At 51.8% G+C, this 13,999-nt stretch overlaps 1 protein-coding gene across 2 annotated transcripts in view; it reads right to left on the bottom strand.

Moving 5' to 3' along the window:
- EPB41L1 (erythrocyte membrane protein band 4.1 like 1) overlaps positions 1–13,999 on the bottom strand; it is a 106,448-nt gene that overhangs the window by 69,935 nt on the left and 22,514 nt on the right. The window lies entirely within an intron of this gene.

The raw sequence follows: 13,999 nt of genomic DNA on the forward strand, positions 1-13,999 counted from the left end.
CCAGCCCCCGCCCGCCCGGCCTCCGCGCCCAGCCCAGGGGCGGCCGCCGCGCGCCTGCCTGCTCCCTTCGGCGGCCCTGCCCCTGCCTCCGCCTCCTCTCTGCCAGCCTCCCTCTCCTCCTCCTCCTCCTTCTCCCTCTCTCTCCCTCAGGCTCCCAGGCCACCTCCTCCCCGGTGCTGTCACCGGCAGTTCCCGGACCCCTGCGGGACGGCGGCGGAGCCACGGAGCCAACTCTCGCGCCCTCGCTGCCCCCACCCCCCTCCACCCCACAAGCCTCGGCCCTCCGCTCGGGGACAACCCCTCCTGGGAGCTCGGCAGAGACAGAGGGAGGGGGAGGGGAGAAGAAGGGGGAGGATCCCTGACTCAGAAGGGGTGACTCAGACTCAGTGGGCCTCCCAGCCCACCGAGCAGAGCCGGATACCCTCACCTCCCCAGCAGCAAAGAAGGGCACAATCTCCGTGGGACCCAGGGCTCCTCCCGCATGGGGGAGGAGGTATGCGCAAACTGTGTCCTGGGATCCTGCGTGTCTCTTGAGTGTCTGTGTGCATTTGCCCACATGTGCTTTGGTGGCAATGACCCTAAGTATAACTGCGGACTGGGCCTGCGTACAGACGTCTTTTTCTGGATGTGTGAGCACAAGCTGGGTGTGCACCTAGGCTCCAGGACCGTGTGGGGCGGGGATAGCCAAAGGGTCTATGGCGCTGAGGTTATGAGTCAAAACCAAGTGAAAGCCCTTCAGCAGAACTAACTCAGAAACTGGTCCCAACCGCCACACCTCCAACTCCCTGGGTCCACAGGCCAGGACCTCAAATGGCAGAGGACTGTGGGAGGCAGAGGGCCTAGGATCTGGTCCAGCCCTGCCACTGCCTTGGCCAATAGTTTTGGGCAAGTTGTTCTCTCACTCTGGGCCTCAGTTTGCACACAATCAAAGAAAAGGTTGGACATATTCATGTCTAGGGTCTCATTTCATGCGGGAAGCCCCGGGGAAGACAGTGAGTAGCTCCCAACATAATCTCCAAAGACTTCTGCCCATGGTCCACATTTGTAGCCCACATGACACCTACTCCCTAGCCCCTTCCCCCCAGGCAGACACATAGATTTTTTTCCTCTCCAGATAATTCCTGAGTACCTACTATATGCCAGCCACTGTTCTAGGCACCCCAGACTCCACTGCAGCAGAAACCACAGAGGCCCAAAGCTGGGAAGCAGCCCAGACATGAACTAAGCCATCCGTCCCGCTAAGCTGCAGTTCCTTGTGTCAGTCTCACCACTGACTTGTGTCCCTCAGTGTCCACCCACCAGTATCCACCTCTACTCCCTCTCTCCACTTCTCCCACCTAACATGGCTGCTCCCTCATGGCGACCTGCCAACCTAGGTCCTAATACCACCCCTTAGGGCCTCCACAGAATGAGGCCATGCCTTCTCCCCAGCACCCTTCAGAGAACTCAAGATAGCAACTGTGTCCCTTTTTCCCACCCCCACACCAAGCCTTATCTTTTCCAACTTACACATGACAAACTCCTTCACCAGATGTTCCCAAGACATAGCTTCCAGTCCCTTCACTGGGACTGTCCACTAGGCTCAGGAGTGGGCAGAGCGCAAGCAGAAGGAAGCCAGTTCCTCCCAGTCCTAGAGAACACGCCCTTGCTCCGGACAGGAGCTGGGAAGATGGACAAAGCAGCCCAGAGCCAATTCACAGAAGGACCAGAGTCCCGCTGGGCAGACTTCCTTACAGATGTCTTCCTCTACCTCTGGACTTTCCATTCTCCGGCTTCCCAAATTCCTCCCAGGAACTCCCCAGGCCCTCAGGGGCAGGGCCTTTGGCAAATCACTTTGCCGCTAGGGATGCTTTGAGTTCAGTTCCTACACATTTATTCAAATGAATGAGTGAAAGGATCAGTACACTTAGGAGTTATGCCAGATGAACTCGCTGTTTCTTCTGCACATCTGGTCAGAGATCCTTGACTCCCTGCCTGCCACTATTTTTATTCCAGACTGACTCTGAGCCTCTTCTGTTCACTGACCTTCCCATCCCTGGCCTCCTATGGGCAGGACAGAGCACATGGCCAAAGCCCTAGTTCCTCCTAGTTCGCTCTCCTTCTCTAGATCCTCCTCCCCTTCCTTCCTTCTCCTTCCTCCCCTGGGTCAGGGCCATTTTCCCACCCTCCTCAGCTAGATGCAGCCTCACACTTTCCCAGAAGAATCCGAGCTACATTCCGAAGACCAAGGCAGGGCGTTCCCAGACATCACTCTGGGTTTATACTCAAAAGGCCCAATTCCCTTCAGGTCAGTGGGACCCCAGAGAAGAGTGGGCCCCTTCTATTGTCATTATTTCTAGTATTATTATTGACCAATATTTCTATTAGCACGTTCCAGTTTGCAAAGTACTCGCATGTGTGACCTTCGCAACATCTTGTGAGATAATATCATCCCCATTTTATAAATAGGCAGGCTGGGGCCCAGCGTGCTGAGCGACTTGTCCAAGGTCATACTTGCTCAGTCACACTAGCTCTCTGGACCACTTTCCACTTGACCCTGCAATAACCTTTTCCAGAGAAATCTGGCAGAGGGTGGGAGTACTCTGAAGAACACACAGCCCCTTACGGGCATCAGTTGAAATTAATACTCTAGTTCCTTTGCTGCCTCCATTCCCCGGGCAGGGAAGCTGAGGCACAGGAATACGACCCAACCCAGGACCACCTCTCATGAAAGCTCCCCGTGGAGAAATGCTAGGGGCCCAGGTGGACAAAGAAGAGAAGAGCCCACTCAATGAAGGGGTTCTTTCCAGTTCCCTTCGTTCTGAATTCTGCTCCCGGCCCTGGCGCTACCACTGTCTGCGTTACTTGAGCAGACTATTTGACCTCTCTGAGCCTGTTCTCTCATCTATAAAATGGGAAAAACTCTTCCTGCCCTACTTCTGTTACTGGGTTGGTGTGATGGAAGGTCAGCAAATGCTGGCAGAAGAGAAGGGACAGGACCCCTCCCCCCTCTCTGGTCTGCCTAGGAGGTAGGAGAAATTATTTTCTCTTAAATTTTTTACTCCAGGGAACTTGATGGAAAAGGGCCAGGATACAGGAAAGCCAGGAGAAGGATGGAAATGACCTGCTCCATCAACTGGGAAGGCAAAGCACAAGGCATCAGCAATAGCCTCCCAAGTCTGGGGCAGAGAGGACACCGAACCCTTCAAGCAGGGCCCCTCCTACCTCCTCTTTTATCTTCAGCGGACTCGGCCAAGCTCACCCCAAGTAGTCAGCAGTCTCGTGACTCCCAGCCAGCAGGGGCCCCTTGGTTCCTGGGTGGGCAGCGTGGGTGGCTAGCATGCTAGCCCAAGGATTTAATCTTTCATTTAGCAAGCAGTGATGTTCACACTGAGCCGGGCCCTGGACTCAGGAGAGGCAAGAGAATTGGGTAGTCTCCGTCCTCCGACTCACAGTCAGTCCCGTGGGGGAGAATGGCGCACAAGCCAGCCCACCAGAAGGCGCTGTAAGATAAACCACCACCATTTTCTGAGCACTTACTCTGTACCTGGCATGAGACACACACTCATTTGTGGAATGCTCACAATAATTCTCTAGGACCAAAGCCATTCGCTCCTTTCACAGCTCAAGTAAGCGAGGCTTAACGGGGTTAATGATTTCCCAAAGTTCACCCAGCGAAGAAAGGGCAGAGCCAGGATGGGACTGCCACGTCAAAACCTTACGCTCTCCTCCTGCCTCCAGAGCTCTGCTGACCACTGTGGGAGCCATGAGGCATTTGTGGCTACTGAGTCCTTGAAATGTGAGGGATGCAAACTGAGGTGTGTTGTAAGTCTAAAATTGGCACTGGACACTGAAGATTTAATTTATAAAGAGTGTAATATAGCTCAGTAATGTTTGTGTGGAAATATCTTAGATGTATTGCGTTCATGAAATAGATCATTAGAATACGTCATTGGGGGGCGCCTGGGTGGCACAGCGGTTAAGCGTCTGCCTTCAGCTCAGGGCGTGATCCCGGCGTTATGGGATCGAGGCCCCACATCAGGCTCTTCCGCTATGAGCCTGCTTCTTCCTCTCCCACTCCCCCTGCTTGTGTTCTCTCTCCCTGGCTGTCTCTATCTCTGTTGAATTAAAAAAAAAAAAAAAAACTTTAGAATATGTCATTGGTTTCTTTTTACTTTTCTTTTCTCATGTGGGCCCTAGAAAATTGTAAATTACATACGTGGCTCACAGGACATTTCCTTTAGTTGGCACAGGTTTAGATAATCTGAAGTTCTAACCCAGCCCCTGGAGCTCAGAAAAGGCTTCCTGGAGGAGGGGACGCCTAAACTGAGCTAGGTTAAAGGCAAGGTCATGGCAAGGAGGGTATTCCAGGGCAAGGAAGCTGCAGGGCATCTGGCTTTGGCCCCAGAGGGCTGCAGGGCCCGGGTGGGCTGAGCTGCAGTCCCAGGCAGCTGAGAGCTGGGCCAGTCTCCGGGGGAAGCTACCAGAGCCAAACTTTCCAGAGCAGCGTGACCCACAGGCCTGGGACATTCTGCCTGACAAGGCTGTTCTCACTGGTCTTTGGCGCTCTCTGGAAGGCACTGCAGGGTGGCTGCGTCTGGGTGTAGAGAGCAGGCAGGGTGGACAGGCAGCAGCACTCACCTGGCAGGGACCCATCCCTTCCTGCTGCCCCCCATCTCCTCGCCTTCAGACTCCTCCAGAAAGGCTCCCCAAAGCACTGCAGTCCCCAGGGACCACCCTTCCCTGGAATCTTCCAGCCCAGATCGTGGGAGCCACACACTCCTGCATTAGGTCATACTCTGGTGTGGAATGATGACCGAGCTGCACGGCAGGTCACACAGAACAAAGCACTTTTCTAGATCTAGTGTGGTGTTGCTGAAGAGTGCGAGGGCATCAGTTACCTCTGGGGAGGGACGGAGGCAGGGATGGGGAATGTTCATTCATTTGTACAGGAGCTGTGTGACCTTGGGCAAGGCCTTAACCTCTCTGAGCCTCAGTTCCCACCTCTGTAGATGGGGGGTGACATTGGCACCACCTCTTAGAGCTCCTAGGAAGAGGATGTGACAGAATACCCACAAAGGGCTGAGCATGCCCTGTGGTACCCTCAATCTCTCCAAAGCCTCCAAAGGTTGCCTCCCCTCCAGAAAGTTCACCCTCCCTGCCTCCTCCACCCATGTTGTACCCAGCCTGTCCCTCCTCTGGCCTCCGGGACCACACATCTCATGTCTCCACTTCTGAATTCGGAATTCAGTTGTCATGAGGCTCTCTAGCTTCTCCAACAAGACTGCAGCTTGGCAAAGGTGGGAACCTTACCTTCCCCCTTCCTCCTCCTCCTCCTCTCCCGCCTCCCCTCCACCTTCTGTACCCGCAGCCAGGCCTCTGCGCAGGTCCGTGCATCCCAAGGGCTCTCACGGCCCACTCCAGTAGCCTGGACATTTGGCTGCCATCTTTGGCCAAAAAATAATGCAGCCCTAGACGAACACGTCCCTGCTGGTCTCCACTGAGCAAATCTCCAGGAGCTGGTCCTGCTCTGCTTCCTCAATGGAGGAACTTTCAGTGGTCCCCCCATTCTCTGATAAAGCAAGCCACACCCTTCAGCCTGAGTCTCCAGACCATTCACAGGCTGATCTCACCTGGCTCTTCTGGGTGGGGAGCTCTGTCAAAATGAATGGTTCCAGACTCCCGGGACAGCGGCCCAGCCCTGCCTCTCCACTTCTGGCTTCTGTCCACATTCTTTTCTCTGCCCGGGAGACCCCTCCTCCTTTTCCCATGGTCATTCATCCAGGCATCCTCCAGGAAGTCCTTCCTGGTCTCCTCCTCTTGGCAACAACCCCTCCCAGATAGAAGGAAACTCTGGGCCTCTCCCTCCCACACTCTGCCCTCCAGCCTTGGGTCACCTGAGGTGCTGAAAGGCCTTAATTCCCATCTGCTGTGAACCTGATGGCAGGGGTCCCATTCATCCTTCTCCCCATGGGGGCCCAGCTCATAATCCATGTGCGCTGAAAGGCCCTTGGGCCATCCTCACTCCCAGAGTCGGAGGCTGGGAGTAAGAATTCACCAGGATGCCAGGACGCTCTTGAGACTGAGTTCTGCTGACACCAATGCACCTTGGCTACATTTCTTAATGGAGCCCCACTCTCCGACTGCCCCTGGGAAATCAGCCCTCGCCCAGGAGCCTGAGAGCCACACTCCCAGGGCTTGAACAGGAAGGACCTGGCCATGGTCTCCCTCGATACCGACCGTCCCCCCAGCCTCCCATCAGGTGCCTGACGTGTCAGCTGAGGTCTGCGTCCACAGAGCATCCCAGATTCCTTGCCATCAGAAGAGACCTTGGAGACTCCCATACAGAGGCTGGGAGCCGCGAGAGGTGACGGGAGGAAAGTGGCAATGTGTCTGCGGCCCCATGTGCCAGAAGATGCCGCAGTGACACCATCAATCCACATCATCGTTGCGGAGAGCAGCTGGGTCCCCACTATGCACTGGCACTGTGCCTAGCAATTTGGATACATTTTCAGTTTTTAATCTCTTACTGCCCTGTAAAGCAGAGGTTATAAATGCACTTGATTTCACAGGGGGAGGAAACTGAAGCTCAGAGCAGTGAAGTCACTAAACCAAGGTCACACTGCTGGGGCGGGGGCAGGACTCAATTGCAGACACGCCTGACTCCAGAGCCCGTGCTTTTCCATCATCAGTCCTGTGTACATTTGGTTTATCACCAGTCTCGGGTGCAGATGCTGGCTGTGTTTTAGTTCTTGTCTGGATTACAGTTTCACAGTATGTGTAAACTTACAATCTGTGTACTTTTCTGCATTTATAACTTCAATAAAGTTTTTCTTTAAAGATTTATTTATTTTAGAGAGAGAGGGAGTGCAGGAGCGAGCAGGGGAGGGGCAGAAGGAGAGGGAGAGAAGCAGACCCTGTGCTGAGCATGGAGCCCGATGCAGGGCTCAATCTTACGTCCCCAAGATCCTGACCTGAGCCAAAAGCAAGAGTCAGACGCTCAACCAACTGAGCCACCCAGGTGCCCCTCAACAAAGATTTCTTTTTAGAAAAGTTTTTTGTCCCAGAGATGAATCCATGCTAGAGATTTTCAGAAGGTGGAATACTCTTGGGGCGCCTGGGTGGCACAGCGGTTGGGCGTCTGCCTTCGGCTCAGGGCGTGATCCCGGCATTATGGGATCGAGCCCCCACATCGGGCTCCTCCGCTATGAGCCTGCTTCTTCCTCTCCCACTCCCCCTGCTTGTGTTCCCTCTCTCACTGGCTGTCTCTATCTCTGTCAAATAAATAAATAAAATCTTAAAAAAAAAAAAAAGAAGGGGGAATACTCTTAGTACTAGATTCTGAAATTAGAAACCTGTTTATCTCTCTCTCTTTTTTTTTTTTCTTTTGGACTGTCTTTCTATTTCAACCAGGACTGTTTTCAAAGTCTCTAAGCTCCCACACCAGGCCACGCAGAATTTTACCTGCTGCCCATGGCCCAGACCACAATGGACATTTTCTTGTGCTCAGACTCCCAGCCCAGGTGCCACCCAGCCAACACTCTACTTCCAGAAGCTGGCAGAGCTCTGTAGTCTTTGCAACCTTCTCCTCATCCACCCATGTGCAGGGATCAGATAGTGAGACCAGTCGCTGTATCACTGGTTAATCCCCAGCTTCGTGAGGCGGCCAGGCAGTGATGTCTGGATGTTCCCTTGTACCAGGCCAGGCTGGGCAGAGAAGGCTTCTGTGTGTATAAACACAGCCTTCTGCTTCGGTGGCTCCTGCTGGACTCCCTCGCCAACTCGGCCCTCTATGGCTTTTATCTTCCTGCCCAAAATAACCATTGGCTTCAGTGGTTCTCTGGACATGAATCAGATTCTCGAGAGAGCCCGTGAGCAGCTTGAGGACAGGAAGGGCACGTTACCCACCTCTGCTTCCCTAATGCACCAGGGCAAAGGTTTGTGGGATTTAGCGAGCTCCTCTGTGTGCCTGGGGGGACCTGAGCTAGGCCGCGAGAACTCACTAGCAAACAGTCATGCTCTCTGAAAGCTCACAGTTTAGAGAAAACACCAGCACCGGCCAAATGCAATAGAAGGCAAAAAATACTAAAGGCTGTAAGAAAAGGATGAAGTGTTTTGGAGCTCAGAGGAGAAAGAGACTGGGGGAGGGGCGGAGGTCAAAGGCTTCAAGGCAGAGGTAGCATTTGGGCTGAGCATTACAGACAGGGCAGAAGGACAGTCTAGGTGGAGGAGACAGCATAAAATAAGGCCCAGGGCTGGGGAGTCCAGGGTAGACTCAGGAAACCAGTCTCGTATGGCCCTGAGCTGGGGATGCTAAGGGCTGAGGCTGGGGCTGGAAGGCATATGGTACCAGTGGGAGCCTCAAATGGCATGGCATCCCAAGTGGTTTCCTGTACTGTCTTGCAACTATCCACATGTGACCATTTAAATGTAAATGAATTAAAATGGGAAAAAATGTAAAATTCATAGCCACCTGTGGTTAGTGGCCACCATACTGGACAGCGCAGATGTGCACCGTTTCCAAACAGTTCTACTAGACGGCGGTGGTACACGTGGCCAAGAATCCAGAAGACTGTGAGTGGAGGCATGGCATGAGCAGAGCTGGGCTTTAGGAAGATAAATTTGTCCTTCGTGAGGAGCAAGTGACTGGAGGGTAGGAGAGACCTGGACCTGGTCGTGGGCCAGAGAGCATTACGATAATCCAGGCAAGATCAATAACCACTTCCCTTCCCTCTATCCACTTCTTCCTATCATTAAGCAGGAAAGCAGAGTGCAACGGTTCTCAAAGCGTGGTCCCTGGAACAGCAGTATCATCGGAGAACGCCTTAGTGCACAAATCCTCAGGCCCCCAGATCTACAGAGTCAGAAACTTGGGGGTTCAGAGAAGTAACCCTCTCACGGTTCTGATGCACACTCAGGTAGGAGATCTGACCACACAGAGGCTAGCGGCCGTGCTGCTTCCAAAGGAACTCTACATTCTGGAGTCAGAAGACATGGCTCCATGTCCTGACTCAGACATTAACCAGTATGCATAATCTCGTCGGCCTCAGTTTACTTATAATAACCCTATGTGGTTATTATAAAGATCAAAGAAGTTAACACATGCACTTTTCTTAGAAGAGTTCCTGGCATACAGTAAGTGGTCAATGAACATTAATTATCATTTTTAATCCTCACGTGCCACTTCATCTAAACTCCTATGGTACCAAGTTGAATTCCTCCCACATACAATGGACCAGCATCTGTCTCCTGCCGTGAGCTATGGCCTCCTGCCTGTCCATCATATAATATCCCTAGGCCCACTCCCCCATAGCACCAGTGACTTTTCTCCAGGCCAAAGGTGTCAGTTCCTCTCCCAGAAGGCAAGGGTATGTCTTGTGTCAAGGCACAGAAGGCGGATTTAATGTCTTGAGCTAAGATGCCCTATAAGGGATCAAGTCAGAAGATGGCCGATGAGTCTCCTCCTGCAAGACTATCTGGGAATAGGAAGGTCTGGAAGTGAGTGCCCAGCTGCCCACTGCCATGGAAAGCGTCAAGCCTATCCAGTTGCTCCAAGCCAGACAGAAGGGAATGGGAACAGTACCTGGGGTTCTGCCTACTGCAGGGGCTGGATCCAAACTCAGGGAACCAGCCAGCAGGAGATGGTATCGACAAACCTGGACTCCAATCTTGGCAATGAGATCTCAGGCAGTCATTTTCCTCTCTGGATTCAATTTCCTTACCTCTAATGGGAGGGGGTTGGCCTAATGTGGTTCTTAACCTCTTATGGGTCATGGTTTTCTCTGAAAATGAGATGAAAACTACAGAGCTTCTCCCCCAGAAAAAGGCACACAGGCACACATCCAGACACACATACATTATGCACATGAACGTACGCGCACGGTCGCTTCTTGTTATTTCAGGCATCAAGAGACCTCATGCCCATGCATTGATCACCCCCTGCATCCATGGACACTTGGTCAAGAAACCTTAGCTGGATGGTCTCTAATCATCCATGATAAGAAATCAGCTGTATTTGTATCTAATTTAAAGGAACTCTATGTGAAAAATTTCACCAAAATGATGAAATCTGAAATGGGATTTCATAGGATTCAATTGTTGTTGGGCTAAATGCTATGCATCCCTCCCAGAGCCTGCCCCCTGCCTTGTCCTACTGCCTCTGCAGGCTGCCCCCCTCCTCCTGCTCCCCCCAGGCAGCAGGGAGTGAGCACACAGTCCTGAAGACAACCCTGGCCCCCATGGGCTGTCTCTGCCACTTCCCAAAGAGCAGACAGGTTGTCCCCAGCCATGAGAAGGTAGAAGAGGAGGAGCTTGCCTGCCTCTCGTTCCTCCACCCCAAATCCCCAGCTCAGATGCCAACCACTAAAGAGGGTCCCAGATGCCAACCCCCACCCCCAACACACAGACAGACACACACACACACACAGACACACATTCAGACACGCATATACCCCCCCTCACACAGCCACAGCCAAGGGACTACAACTCCAGACAATTGGTGGCGCGGTCACTCAGAACAGGCAAGAGATATTTTTAGAGGCCGAGTGACAGGATGGGTGAGAGCAGTTCCACTCTGTCAGAGCGACTGCTGCCACCGCCAGCTCTGATGAATCACTACCCACTACGTGAATGTACACGGCTGTCGGCATGGCCAGAGAGGCTGCGCCAGCTTCTAGAATGAATGTCTTGGATTGGTGACCACGCTGATCACACCAGGCTGAGCCCAGGATCACACCAGGGGCAAGACTGCCCAGCCCGAGCCCGAGCCCGTGCAGCCGATCTGGACCCGTAGCCCAGCCCAGCCCAGCCTCCCCTGACCAACACAGCCCTCCCCCGGACAGCCTACACCAGGCCACCAGGCCATGCAGGGGCCCCTCTCTCTGCAAGAGTCCCTTCAGAGTAGCTACTGATACCTCTCCTCCTCCCGAGTCCATCTGAGGAAGCCTCTCCCCCTCCCCCCACCTCACTGCAGTCTGGGTATTAAGGCATTAAGGCATTAAGGCAATGAGCACGTACGGAGTAAGTCAGGCAGACTTGAACAGTGTCAATGCTGTTGTCAGCTGATTTCATCTTTCTGGAGGGCACTTTGGAAAAGTGCATTCTAAGCCTTAAAAGTGTACATAACTTTAAGCTGGAAATTCTTCCTCTACAATACATATACATAAAGATATAGCCATGAGAACATTTGTTTTGTGTGTACAAGAGTCTTGTACACCAGAGTGAAGTGGGAATTAGAACTAATAGAAATGCCCCAAAATAGCGGCTATGTTATATAAATAATGATACAGAAATATCCTGAAATATAATGTTGTTAAAATATAGTGTTGTGAATCTATATGATTGTATGTAATAACATTCATAACAGAATACAAAATTTTAAAAAGCAGGTACAAAACAGTACGTAACATATGATCTAGTTTCTATAAAACGTATGTGTGCATGCATAGAGAAAGAAGAAAACTAGAGGGGCGCCTGGGTGGCTCAGCTGATTAACCATCTGCCTTCGGCTGGGGTCCTGATCTCAGGATCCTGGGATCAAGCCCTGCATCTGGCTCTCTGCCTCTCCCCCTCCCCCCTTGCTTGTGTTCCCTCTCTCTCTCTCTCTCTCTCTCTCTCAAATAAATAAATAAAATATTTTTTAAAAAAAATAGAAAAGAAAACTGGAAGGAAATATACAAAAAATAATGTTCCCAGATGTCGTTTTTTTACAGTGGAATTATTTCTTTTGTGCTTATTTGGGTTTTGTTTTACTTTCTTGCTGATTTTCTGGTGTGCGGATGTGTGAGAACATATATTATTTACATAAGAAAGATAATAAGAAAGGCCCATTACTCTCAGCTGACTCACAGCCTCTGGCCTGAACCATTCAAAGCCCTTCCCGGTTCTCATTAGAGCCCCCATCCCTTCAGCCACCACTCTTACCAAGTCTCCCTCTGGCTTTGAACTTCCACACCCTCCCCAGGTGCCCCCTGGAGTTCACTAACTGGGGGCCCCATCCAACCATCCCCCACAGTCCTCTGACACAGGCCTCCACAGCGGAAGTGCCCTCCTCCAGGAACCCCTGCCCATGAATCTCATCCAGACAGAGAGTCCGATCCAGAGAGAGTGCGTCTCATTTTACAATAAGGGAAATGGGTATTATAATAAAGATAAAAGTGGTAGTAAATCTGTTGGTGGGAATGTAAATTGGTGCAGCCACTGTGGAAAACAGTATGGAGGTTCCTCAAACAATTAAAAATCGAAATACCCTACGATCCAGTGATTCCACTACTGGGTACGTACCCAGTGAAAATGAAAACGCTAATTCAAAAAGATATATGCACCCCTGTATTTATTGCAGCATTATTTACAAAAGCCAAGATATGGAAGCAGCCCAAGTGTCCATCCACAGATGAATGGAGAAAGAAGACGTGACAAGTATCTACAGTGGAATGTTATTCAGCCATAAAAGAGGAGGAGAGCGTGCTGTTTGTGACCACATGGATGGACCCAGAGGGTATTATGCTACGTGAAAGAAGTCGGACTGAGAAGGACAAATACCAAATGATTTCACGCATGTGACATCTAAAAAAAACCAAACAAATGAATAAACAAACAAAAAGGAGAACCAGACATATAAATACAGAGAACAAACTGATAGTTGCCAGAGGGGAGAGGCATGGGCAAAATGGGTGAAGGTGCATGGGAGACGCAGGCCTCCACTTATGGAATGAATGAAGTCACAGGAATAAAAGGCGAGGTGCAAGGGATACAGTCAATGATGCTGTAACACCGTCTGGTGACAGACGGCAGCTACACTTGTGGTGAGCACAGCATAAGGCACAGAGAAGCTGAATCACTGTGTTGTACACCTGAAACTAATGTCACATGGTATGTCAACTATACTGGAACTTATTTTAAAAAGCTTAACAAGTGGTAGTGAACATGCACTATGTTCCATTTTCCTTTTTTCTAGAGCATTTTATTGTACTCATATCACTTAACCCTCACAACGGCTTTTGAAGTGGGAGTTGTACCCATTATATAGAGGAGGACACCGAGGCCCCGCAAGGGTAGCAGCGCACCACTTGCCAAAGGTCACATAGGAAGTCAGGATTCAGACACAGGTCTGACTTGCGTACAGAAGGAGTTAAATGGAAGAACTGAACAGGGTATCCTGAGCCCACATTCTAAGGAGCTGTATTCTACAGAGCCCTCCCTTCCAGCCGAGCTTATAGTCGCTACACCACCATCCCCGGCCCAGAACCCCCCACGACAGCCCATCTAGGGCCACGTGCCCTGCATCTCCACACCAGGCCATCATTCCCTCCCAGCTCCGGAGGTGGGGCCTTGCTGCCTCCTCGGGTCTCCTAGCAACGAGATGTCGTGCCATGCACTCTCTCCACCTCTGCTAGGGCCCATCTCACTGGGGAGGCAGCAGCTGGCAGGCTCCTCTCACTGCGGTTACAGCCCCCTTGTGTGGCTGGGGGGAGGGAGGGGAGGAGATGGAATCAGCCTGCATGGCCCCCACGCTAGGCCTGCTCCCAGCTCCACATTTGGGGCACAGGCTTCGGCTGCACTGTCCTTTCCTCCAGCTTCTGACTATCGGCTGACTGGGACAAAAAAAAAAAGAAGTGGAATCCTAGGCCTTGCATTCTAGTCAATTCCAATTTACTTCTGTATTTTTGAAGTATGCACATGGAATCTTCCCACCGGAATACTAATATTAAAAATAGCAATAATAGGGGCGCCCAGGTGGCTCAGTCGGTTAAGCGTCCCACTACTGATCTCGGCTCAGGTCTTGATCTCAGGGTGGTGGGATGGAGCCCCGTGTTGGGTTCTACGCTCAGTGAAGAGTCTGCTTGTCCCTCTCCCTCCCCCGGGTCTGCCCCTTTTCCACGCGCACCTTCTCTCTCACCCTCTCTCTCTCAAATAAATAAATAAAATCTTTTTTTTAAAAAAAAGCAATAAGGGGCGCCTGGGTGGCACAGCGGTTGAGCGTCTGCCTTCGGCTCAGGGCGTGATCCCGGCGTTATGGGAT

The sequence above is a fragment of the Ailuropoda melanoleuca genome, chromosome 13 (assembly GCF_002007445.2).
Source record: "Ailuropoda melanoleuca isolate Jingjing chromosome 13, ASM200744v2, whole genome shotgun sequence".
Lineage (NCBI taxonomy): Eukaryota > Metazoa > Chordata > Mammalia > Carnivora > Ursidae > Ailuropoda > Ailuropoda melanoleuca.